Below are 12,510 nucleotides of genomic sequence, written 5' to 3'. Positions count from 1 at the left end.
GTGCTAGTGCTGGTTTTAAATTAGGGAAGGCCATTCTTTTGCTTGCCCTGATTCCCCTAAGGAATTCAGCTCCATGCTGAACAGACTAAGTTTCACTATGAGAGAGCAACCCCATGTTTGCATGTTATAGTCAGTGGCACCGAGAAGAGGGGTACTAATTACCCGTGCCCGGGGCCCGCACTGCAGATTAGTGACTTTTTTTCTTTTCTTTTTCCTTTATAATTTGTTATAATTTTTTTTAGTTTGCTGGCTTCCTGGGGGGAGGGGGGTTTGCTGGTGGTAGGGGGCGGGGCCTGTACTTTTTCCGGGCCGACCGTTCCATTATTTCAGTCTCGCAAAAGTGAGTGCTGTGATTTACTTTGTAGAGAGCTGGTGAGCTGTGAGTCATAGTATGTGACTGTGCCTGCAAGGAGCAACAGTCACGAGACTGTTCAGCTCCAGGGTCCGATTCATTGCTCTTTGCATATTGCATTTAGCATGGACTGACGCTCTAAAAGAAACTACACAGCTGAGGGGGGAGAATTGGAAGGTAATTTGGCCAGCCTAATATGAATATATGCATGAACGTTTAGTGTCAAAGAACAGCATCCCTCCATCATCATCATATATGTGCCATTAGGAACAATATGGGGGGAATTCAAATGATGAGTAACGTGGCCAGCACACTATTACTGTTGCTCAGACAGACACAGGAAGGGAAACCACATTCTTGTCAGTCTCCTGTACCATTGCTCAGTGCCATTGCTCACAAAGAAACAGGGGTAGCAGTGTTCTTGTCAATCTTCAGTCTCGAGTGCCATTGCTCATTGTTATTGATCACACAGAAATAGGGGTCGCAGTGTTATTGTCACTCTCCAGGCTCCAGTGCAGGGCCGGACTGGCCATCTGGCACTTCTGGCAAATGCCAGAAGGGCCGATGGCTATATGGGCCGGCCCGACTCCCCCTGTCTTCTTAGTGACTGGAGGAACCAGCCACCTCTGCTGCACGCTCCCCAGCTCCCTCCCCCGTTATGCTGTGCAGCCAGTTACACTGGTGAGTTTCCTGTCTTTTTCAATTTTTTATTTTTTTTTACTGAAGAGGGGAAGGGGGGGGCGCCGCGATTCTCGGGGGGGGGGGGGGGTCGCGGGGGTGCCGCGATTTTCGGGGGGGGTGCCGCGATTTTCGGGCGCGGGTGCCCGAGATTTTCAGGGGGGGGTCGCGGGGGTGCCGCGATTTTCGGGCGGGGGTGCCCGCGATTTTCAGGGGGGGGGGGTTTGCGGGGGTGCCGCGATTTTCGGGCGGGGGTGCCCGCGATTTTCAGGTGGTGAGAGCCAGGGAGTGCTGGGAAAGGGGGTGAGAGCCACGGAGTGCTGGGAAAGGGGGTGAGAGCCAGGGGGTGCTGGGAAAGGGGGTAAGAGCTAGGGGGTGCTTGGAGAGGGGGTGAGAGAGCCGGAGGGGGTGCTGGGAAAGGGGATGAGCGCCAGGGGGTGCTGGGAGAGGGGGTGAGAGAGCCGAAGGGGGTGCTGGGAAAGGAGGTGAGAGAGCCGAAGAGGGTGCTGGGAAAGGGGGTGAGAGAGCCGAAGGGGGTGCTGGGAGAGGGGGTGAGAGAGCTGAAGGGGGTGCTGGGAGAGGGGGTGAGAGAGCTAAAGGGGGTGCTGGGAGAGGGGGTGAGAGAGTGGAAGGGGGTGCTGGGAAAGGGGGTGAGAGCCAGGGGGTGCTGGGAAAGGGGGTGAGAGCCAGGGGGTGCTGGGAGAGGGGGTGAGAGCCAGGGGGTGCTGGGAGAGGGGGTGAGAGAGCCCAAGGGGGTGCTGGGAAAGGGGGTGAGAGAGCTAAAGGGGGTGCTGGGAGAGGGGGTGAGAGAGCTGAAGGGGGTGCTGGGAGAGGGGGTGAGAGAGTGGAAGGGGGTGCTGGGAAAGGGGGTGAGAGCCAGGGGGTGCTGGGAGAGGGGGTGAGAGAGCCGAAGGGGGTGCTGGGAAAGGGGGTGAGAGCCAGGGGGTGCTGGGAGAGGGGGTGAGAGAGCCCAAGGGGGTGCTGGGAAAGGGGGTGAGAGAGCTAAAGGGGGTGCTGGGAGAGGGGGTGAGAGAGCGGAAGGGGGTGCTGGGAAAGGGGGTGAGAGCCAGGGGGTGCTGGGAGAGGGGGTGAGAGAGCCGAAAGGGGTGCTGGGAAAGGGGGTGAGAGAGCCGAAGGGGGTGCTGGGAAAGGAGGTGAGAGAGCCGAAGGGGGTGAGAGAGCCAGGGTGGTAGGGGGTGCAGGAAGAGGAGTGAGAGAGCCAGGGGAGTAGGTGGTACAGGGGGTTAAGTGAGAGGGACAAAGGAGAAGATGGTGCAGGGGCATAGGTAAAAGAAAGTGTAAAGGGAGAGACATCTTAAGAATGGGAATGTCAGGGATGCAGCCATCATAAAACACAAGTAGTAATGAAGAATGGAAATGCACAGAGCGGACAAGTGTTAAAAAAAATAAAAAATCAAGCCTTCATACTCCATTCACTTATATTTTCTATACCCCCACTCCTAAATTTCTGCTTCGACCACTGCCCTCTATTCCTGCTCCCGACTGCCTGTGTGAGCTGACAGCTGCTGATCCCTCCTCGCCCAGCGCGCCCACTAGGAGAACAGAACACAGGATGCCATAATCAGGTAAGTTCATATATTTTCTCGTGTGCAATATGTTTTTAACCATCCTTTCTTGAACTGGGGACACTACAGCGTATCCAATAATGTTTAGCACTATGTATTGCTCATTATTGCGCTGTAATGCTTTTTGCATATTTATCTGTACAGAGATTTTTAATTAAGAGGAAAAAACATTGCTTGTCATAAATTTTATCTGTAATTGTGTCAATATATCTATTTTTGTTTGCATTGTAAATGATGTATTAAGCTGCTCTTGGGACTCACACTCAGTATCTGATATGCTGTAGCAATTTTTATTTGTGAATGAGTTTTTATCTGAGCTTTACTAATGATTTGGGGGCACTACTATGCCATAATATGATTTGTGGGCACTTCTGCATGACCAAATATGAATTGAGGGTAATACTATGTGGCATAATATGACCTTGGGGCACTACAATGTGGCATAATATGAACTGGGCACACTACGGTGTGGCATCATATGAACTTCTGCCAAAGGCAAGTCTTTCATTGTTGAATATGATGGGAGCCCAAAGAAGTTGCTGTATCGGGGCCCAAAATTCCTCTTGTCAGCCCTGCCTGTGAGTCAAGGGGGTAGACGCCTCCAGGTAAATAATCTAAATGTTTCCTATCTAATCAAACTGATGGATCACATCCAATTATTTCTCACCCACCTCCTCTATCCCCCTTAATTTATATACTGTGTTATTTAAAATGAATAGAAAAGACGCATATCCAATTACTGTAGTAAAACAAAAATATTTTTCTCTGACATTTTGTTGTAGATGGAAATACTTTTAATGCGGCCGTGTGGATTCAACTGATCATTCAATAGTTATGTTTTTTTTAGATATATGTTAGTTTTATTTCATGTGGAATGATTCATGAAAATTCTGCCATTACTATTTAATTGAGGGAAAAGGGTACCTGTTACCTATATGTGTGTAAGTATTCTGTTCGTTGTTGCTATTTTTTGGGAGATTTGAAAAAAGCAAAAACATTGGATTTCTACAGAGGCGCCTGTATAATTGGTGGTATTGCTGTAGTATGGGGTGGCGTGCTGGTGGCAATGTTGTAGTGTGTTTGGTGCTTAGTATTGCTAATAAGTAGGAGAGGGTATTGCTGTAATGTGGGGGTGATGCCGGTTGCTGTAATGTGGGGAGTGATGCCGGTTGATGTAATGTGGGGGGTGATGCCAGTTGCTGTAATGTGGGGGTAATGCTGGACGCTGTAATGTGGGGGTAATGCTGGACGCTGTAATGTGGGGGGTCATGCTGGACGCTGTAATGTGGGGGTGATGCCGGTTGCTGTAATGGGGGGGGTGATGCTGGTTGCTGTAATGTGGGGGTAATGCTGGACGCTGTAATGTGGGGGGTGATGCCGGTTGCTGTAATGTGGGGGGTGATGCCGGTTGCTGTAATGTGGGGGGTGATGCTGGATGCTGTAATGTGGGGGGTGATGCCGGTTGCTGTAATGTGGGGGGTGATGCTGGATGCTGTAATGTGGGGGGTGATGCTGGATGCTGTAATGTGGGGGGTGATGCTGGATGCTGTAATGTGGGGGTGATGCTGGATGCTGTAATGTGGGGGGTGATGCTGGATGCTGTAATGTGGGGGTGATGCTGGATGCTGTAATGTGGGGGGTGATGCTGGATGCTGTAATGTGGGGGGTGATGCTGGATGCTGTAATGTGGGGGGTGATGCTGGATCCTGTAATGTGGGGGTGATGCTGGATGCTGTAATGTGGGGGTGATGCTGGTTGCTGTAATGTGGGGGGTGATGCTGGATGCTGTAATGTGGGGGGTGATGCTGGATGCTGTAATGTGGGGGGTGATGCTGGATGCTGTAATGTGGGGGGTGATGCTGGATGCTGTAATGTGGGAGGTGATGCTGGATGCTGTAATGTGGGGGTGATGCTGGTTGCTGTAATGTGGGGGGTGATGCTGGATGCTGTAATGTGGGGGGTGATGCCGGTTGCTGTAATGTGGGGGGTCATGCTGGACGCTGTAATGTGGGGGGTGATGCTGGATGCTGTAATGTGGGGGGTGATGCTGGATGCTGTAATGTGGGGGTGATGCTGGTTGCTGTAATGTGGGGGGTGATGCTGGATGCTGTAATGTGGGGGTGATGCTGGATGCTGTAATGTGGGGGTGATGCTGGTTGCTGTAATGTGGGGGTGATGCTGGATGCTGTAATGTGGGGGGTGATGCTGGATGCTGTAATGTGGGGGGTGATGCTGGATGCTGTAATGTGGGGGGTGATGCCGGTTGCTGTAATGTGGGGGGTGATGCTGGATGCTGTAATGTGGGGGTGATGCTGGATGCTGTAATGTGGGGGTGATGCTGGTTGCTGTAATGTGGGGGGTGATGCTGGATGCTGTAATGTGGGGGGTGATGCTGGATGCTGTAATGTGGGGGGTGATGCTGGATGCTGTAATGTGGGGGGTGATGCCAGTTGCTGTAATGTGGGGGGTGATGCTGGATGCTGTAATGTGGGGGGTGATGCTGGATGCTGTAATGTGGGGGGTGATGCTGGATGCTGTAATGTGGGGGGTGATGCCGGTTGCTGTAATGTGGGGGGTGATGCCGGTTGCTGTAATGTGGGGATGATTGATGTAGTATGAGTGTGTGTGGGGGGTTATTTATTGCTGTAATTTGGGTACTAATAATGTATTGTCATGGTTTTTATTGATGTAATTGGGGTGCTAATAATGTAATGTTGAGGGTCATTAGGAGAAATAAATACCCCCCCACACACACACACACTCATACTACATCATGTTGTACTGCGCCAGCATCAGTGTGCAACAATATAGTGCATGGAGCCCACAACACGTGGGCCTGTGTGCTTTAAATGCCAGGGCTGATTTTTAGTCCCAGTCCGGCCCTGCTCCAGTGCCATTGTTCAGTGCCTTCGATATGGATCGTTATAAGTCGGCAGAAGAGCAGGAGCACCAAAGAGATGCTGGCACCATTCATGATGATACTAGTCATTCTACATCATTCACTAAAGCCTATGCTCAAGGGCATAGGGATTAGTCAGGGAAACCGAAATCCAAAAAACAAGCTTTTACATTGGTAAAGAAAAAAAACCTCTCTAGTAAAGAGAAAGTTTACTGTAGAAAAACATAAAATTGCCAGTATGCCATTCTACCCAAAATAACAACAAGCAGTCCAGCATCAGTTAGCTCCCTTCTCTCAGCTAGATCCCACCACCTGCAATCTACACTGTCATCATCCTCACCCTCGTCAGTGCGTACATCATCCACACAGAATATCCCAACTGCAATCCACCATTACAGAAGTCTCTGTACTATGATGTAACTGCCAATAAAGGCTTTCCTGGTGGAATTTGTAGTTCATTTACGGCAGAACTATCATAATTTTTGGGCAATTCTTTTAGAAAAGACCAGGGGGTAAATGTATCAAGGTCCGATTTTGCAAAATCAGTGATTTTCTCGGGAGAGTTTGCTTTCAAACACATCACTGTTACACGGCCTATTCTCTAAAAATGGTAGAGAATAGATTCAAGTTAAAAAAAAAAAAAAGCGTGGGGTCCCCCCACTATTCCTGCTTAACTCTAGTGCTGCCTGACTACTGCTGGTTCCGTGAAAATTGGGGAAAAATTTTGCGTGGGGTCCCCCCGATTTTCCCTTAACCAGCACTAGGCAAACCAGCTGGGGTTGGCGGCACTATAGCAGTGGGACACGCAGCAGGGGTCCCCCTGCCATAATGACTAACCAACCCCAGGCTGTTCAGCGCTGGGCTGGATTTCCTAGGGAGTGGGGTCCGCCGAAAAAAACGAGCGCCCCCCCCCCCCCTAGAGACACCCAGCCCAGTGCTGATAGCACTAGGGCTCTTCCTACACCCCCTCTTCCTACACCCGCGATTTGCCGCGTTTTTAACACGCTGTCAAAATCAGACCTTGATTTACCCCCAGATGTCAAAATGCTGTGCTGACTCAGTTGCATCACCACTTGATCTCTTGGGAAAGCTAAGTTGTTTCCTACAAAGATATGCCAATTGCGCTCGCAGTAAATAAATGACATATGAAACAAAAAATATATATACTAAGTATAAGATGCTTGTCCAATACTAGCAATAATAATAGCAGTATAACAGGATGATGAGAACAATAAGGTAACACAAACTCAAAAACACATGTTATTATCCTGAAGAATATTAAAGGAGAAAGATGGCAAAAATTGTACTGAACATAATAAATGAATAAAAACAACAGTAAAGTAATATGGCCAACCTATAAATATTCTATGTGAAAACAGATTGAAGGGAATATTGCACAGTGCAAATGTGAATAAATAAACCAAAATAGGTCGGAGAGAGCAAAGGGTCTCACCTATGAAGCAAAGTCTTGGAGACCATAGACATATTGTCACAATGGCAATATGGTAAAGGCATCTTTAAAACGTTAATAAAATTAATGGTGGTAAAAAACAGTCCAATGATGCTCTTAAATATCCATAGAGATCACAATCCGAAAGTTCATGTACCTGTATCCCAGAGTCTTGGAGACCACAGTCTATATTAATCCAATATCAAGGTGGTAAAAGAATCTTTAAGGAGTTACTAAAAAAAAGTATTGGTAAAAATCAGTCCAAAAACACTTTCAAATATCGATAGAGATCATGGTCCGGAAGTTCATGTACCTCAAATGAAATAAAACGTGTCACAGGTTTCAAAGAAATATCCCAAATTATGTTAAATAAACCAAAATCTGCATAATAAAAATAAATCAATCCATGTGAATAAAAACGTTATTTAATACAAACAATGCGCAACGCATAGCACACTAAATATTAACTAAAAAACACAAAACACAGTTGCCCATAGCACTCCATATCGTCTAATGTACAGGAGGTGGCGAAACAGAAAAAAACAAAAAACTCACACCAAAGGAAATGGCGGCGGCGTGAGGAGGTGGAAGGATACAATGAATGCCGAGAGATGAGCTCACCGTGGCTCAGAGGTGTAGTTCTGGCTGCAGCATCTCCCGAATGGATGTGTGAAAAGTTTGCGGTCCAGCTGCGCTTCACTGTGGAGCGTAAATCGCACCACTTCCAAATTGAAGTGCCTATAGAGATTCTAGCTGTCATTTTGTAGAATGTACTAAATAAATGAAAATTAGCATCTGATTGGTTGCTATAGGCAACATCTCCATATTTTCAAACCCGCAGTTTAGTGAATATGCCCCTTAATTTTGTTTATTGTGGTTGTCTAAATAAAAGTTGATAAAGTTGTTGTACAGCTGTTGAGCATATTGAATTGTCTTCTATAACTTGCACGTTTCATGTAAATTATCTATATATATTATTATTAGAAATGCTCAGGGTTGGTTCCCCGAGAATAAAACACACCTGAACTTAGCATATCCGAGTACTGAGCCGAGCCGGCTCGGTACTTTTGCGCTTTATCGGAATTGAAACGAGGCAAAACGTCAAAGTTACATCATCGGATGTCGGATCTCGCAAGTTTTGAAATCTAGAAGTACCGCCTTCCACGGCGGTCTAGCACCATTTCACAGAGGGACAGAAAAGGGGTCTCACAGTCTGTGGAGCAGTTGGGCAGCAACATAGATATAATAGAAAGAGGAGGGGGTAGCAGTGTTAAACAAAGTCTACAGTGACATTCAGGAGAGCTCCCTTGCTAATTGTCATTGTTGAAATACAAATACTAGTGCAGGCAGGCTTGGTGTAATTCTGCAGTCACATTCTACTGTGTTATATAGGTAAAACACAAAGAGAACAGCTCCATTGCTAATTCTCATTGATGAATTACAAATACTAGGGCTAGCAGGCTTGTCTTCTGAATTCGCAGTCAAATTGTATGGAGTTATATAGACTACACACAGAGGAGTGCTCCATTGCTAATTCTCATTGATGAAATACAAATACTAGGGCTGGCAGGCTTTTCTTCTGCCCTTGCAGTCAATTTGTACGGTGTTATATAGGTTACACACAAAGAGGAGAGCTCCATTGCAAAATTGATAATTGTCATTGCTGAAATAGAAATTATAGGGATGGCCTGGTCTAAATCTGCAGTTCCATTTTACTATACCATAGCTCACTCAGAAACAGGAGAGGTGGCAGGGTTCAGTGCTGAAACAGAAATTATAATAATATGGCTTCAGTGTTCTTAAAAGTCTCCAGTGACATTCTACTGTGCCATAGCTCATACAGAAACAGGAGGGGTGACATTGTTGTTGTCACTCTCCAGTCTCAGTCATGATGATACTAATCCCTCTACCTCATATGCTAAAGCCTATGTTCAAGTGCATAGTGGTTTTAAGTCAGGGAAACAAACATGTAAATAAAAAGCTTGTACCCTTTTATAGAAAAGAAAAACCTGTCTAATAAAGGTGAAAGTTTACTGTAGAAAAACATAAAATTGCCAAGATGCCATTCTACCCAAAATATTATCAAGCATACCAGCATCAGGTAGCTCCTTCTCTTAGCTAGATTTCAGCACCTTCAATCTACACTGTCATCATATTCACCCTCATCATTGTGTACCTCTTCCTCAAACAATACTAATTAATTCCCGCTGGAATCCACCATCACAGAAGTCTGTGTACTTTGATGTAATTGCCGATAATGGCCTTCCTCATGGAATTTGTAGTTCATTTTATGGCAGAGCTGTCACGATTTTTGGCCAATTCTTTTAGACCAGCCCAAATGTCAAAATGTTGTGCTGACTTATCTGCATCACTACTGGGTGTCTTGGGAAAGCTTACATTTTTCCTAGAAGCAGTTGGCAGAGAAACTGAAGGAGGAGACGTTGTTGTGTCATGTACCACTTGAGCTGGCAACCTCTTGTGATCTGGGACAGTGGGAAATAAAGACAAAGCTCTTAAACCGAGGATCAAGCACAGTTGGCAAAATGTAGTGATCCGATCTCAAGATGTTGATAACTCTTGGATCCTGGCAAGCAAATTAAGTACTTAATACAATTACAATATAGTTAGCGGATTTGCTTTGCTTTATTTCCTCCTTCAATTTCTCTAGCTGCTTCTCAAAAGTCTAATTAGAGGATCACTTGACTCAAACTAATAGTGTCTGCACTCTCTTCACAGGTGACTACTTCGCTGGACTAAAGTACATCCCCCCTCAAATGAATTCTTCTTGCAGCTGCTGCATTCTCCTACATGCTGTTGCACAATCCCACAAAATGACCCTAAATATTTCTGGACACAGACAGCATCTCCTGCATGTCATTGTCATTTTTTAAAAAGTTCTGTAACACCAAGTTGATTGTGTGAGCAAAACAGGGAATGTGATGGAATTCCCCCCCCCCCCCCTCCACTGTAATGCTCTAACATTATTGGTGGCGTTAGCAGAAATTACATATCCTCAGGATAGTCCAAGCAGGATAAGCCATGTTGCCATGACATCCCTTGGTTTTTCAAACAGGTTGTCAGCAGTATTACCTCTTACCTGCGCCTTGTCTCGTCTCTGATAACCACCTCTCACTCCCGCCTTCAAGACTTCTCCCGTGCTGCTCCCCACTTATGGAATTCCCTACCACGCTGAATCAGATTTTCCCACAGCCTTCAAATCTTTAGATGCTCTCTGAAAACCCATCTCTTTTTTAGAGTTGACCTTATCCTCAATAACACTATTCACACTAATGTACCCTCACAACAATCTCAATCTCCACTCTGAGCCACACTCGCTCCTCTTGTTTCAGCGCTGCCCTCTTCCACTTAGAATGTAAGCTCTCTAATGAGCAGGGTCCTCCATACCGTTTGTTTTCATGTCTCCATTCATTTTGTCTGCCTTGTCTGTGCTTGTTTTACGTATGTCTTATTTTATGTATGTCCTTGTCTTCCCTACTGTACGTCGCTGTGGAGCACTGTGGTGCCTTACAAATCTATGATAATAATAATAATAATAATAATATGCCTCTTAGTGAAGCAGATGATACACAGAGTAGCCTGCCTCAGAAAAATGTGACGTCCTTGGGTATATGCTGCTGCTGTTCCTGCTGGTAAAAATGATTCTCCAACCCCATGGGCTGTCACAGTCAGGATATTGGACGCAGATCTAATACTAGCATAGTCGCCATGGCGTCTGTGATCCGCTTTGCGACTGGGTGACAGCTTTCAATCTTGCTAAGGATTGTTTAACAGTCAATTGTTGTAAACTACTAGTAGTCTTCTTCTTGGTCTGCTTCTGGGTTAAAGATCCACACCCAGCAGCAGGAGCAGCAGCAGTGGGGCTAACACTCAAGAATTCTTCTGAGGAGTCCTGGATAGCGGAGGAGTCATCTCGCATTAGCAACTTGGATGCAGGACTAACTCCGATCACTTGTGAGGATATTGATGATAAAAGTGTTGGGGGTGTAGATTGCAGGTGCTGGGATCTAGCTGAGAGAAGGGAGGTAGCTGATGCTGGACTGCTTGTTGCTATTTTTTTCGCATAACTTTCTGATTTTCCCAAGAGCTTTCCATGAACTCGCTTCAAATGGCGTAACATGGATGAGGATCATAGATGGTTAAGGTCCCTACCTCTACTGACTGTGGCTTTACAAACGGCTATTCAACTGTTGACAGGATTTGGGTAAAAATAATTCCACACATAGGTGGATTTTTTGGTCTTATGCCCAGGCATGACAATGGCCTTCTTCTTATAAATGACAAGAACTGCTGCAGTCTTTGTTTAAAAGTGTATGAAAATAATATTGTGAGCTGTGCGGTGGTCAAAATTGACAGCAAATGGCTTGAAATTAGTGTTATTGAGGTTAATAATAATGTGGGAACAAAAAAAGAGCAAAGTTATGTGATTTTAGCATATTTTAGCAAGTTTTCTAAAAAATACAGATCCAAAACCAAAACACATGAGGGCGGTTTTGCCAAAACCAAACCCAAAACATGAAGCTAATCCAGATTCAAACCCAAAACCAGTTCACAGGAGTCAATGAGCATCTCTAATTATTATTCATACTTGCCCACTCTTCCAGAATTTTCATGAGTCTCCGATTTCTGAGTAGGTCTCCCAGATTAGCGGGAGAGCAGGCCATTTTTCTGTAGGCTGCCCACTTGCTAATGAAGAGTGCAGTATGGGGGCCTCTATGACATGATATTTGTGGCGCCCCGCCCCCCTCCTCAGTCGCACTTAACCTCCCTTCCGGGATCTTCCGGGGGGAAGGGGGGAACAAAAATTGTCAGCAAATAAGTTATTATTAACAGCCTGTCAGGATTCCCAATATAAAACCACAGAGAGAGCGTAGTGAACAAAGTGGTTTTTTATTACATACCAGTTACACATGTCTCAGGATGCAGTACGGTAGGGTATGGCAGAAATAGCAAAAGGAACTCGGTAAACAACAGTTGCAGAATGTCTACAGGACTTTACCACGGAGTAGTGGAGATGACACACAAGGTGTGACAGTCTGCGGAACAAGGCATTGAAGGTAACTGACACAGGATGCAATGATATGCAGGACGTTACCACGAAGTAGTGGAGACTGCTAGAACAATCTGCAACAAGTTAGTCCTCTTTAACACTGGAGAGCTGAAAGCAGGTAGTGGTGATAATACTTTGCAGCAGGATAATGCTGAAACACTGGAGACCTGATAGCAGGTACAGAGTCACAGACAAGCTAAGTCAGGGGTCACAGGAAGAGGTGCAAAAACGGAGGACACAACCTTTATTTTATATTATGTAGTGCTTACAGAGAATGTTTTAATTTTCTCTACCAGACACTAATGTAAACCTAGCACCATGTTTTTGGAGTGTGGATGGGAACCAGAACACTCAGAGGAAGCCTAGGCAAATATGGGGAGAACATGCAATTGTACACAGGTAATGCCCTGAATAGATCCATGACCCCAGTGCTGTGAGGTAGCAATGCTAATTACTAAACCACTGTGCTGCAATGTC

Source organism: Mixophyes fleayi, chromosome 2 (assembly GCF_038048845.1).
Source record: "Mixophyes fleayi isolate aMixFle1 chromosome 2, aMixFle1.hap1, whole genome shotgun sequence".
NCBI lineage: Eukaryota > Metazoa > Chordata > Amphibia > Anura > Limnodynastidae > Mixophyes > Mixophyes fleayi.
The sequence above is the reverse complement of the archived record's forward strand: the minus strand, read 5'-3'. Positions refer to the sequence as shown.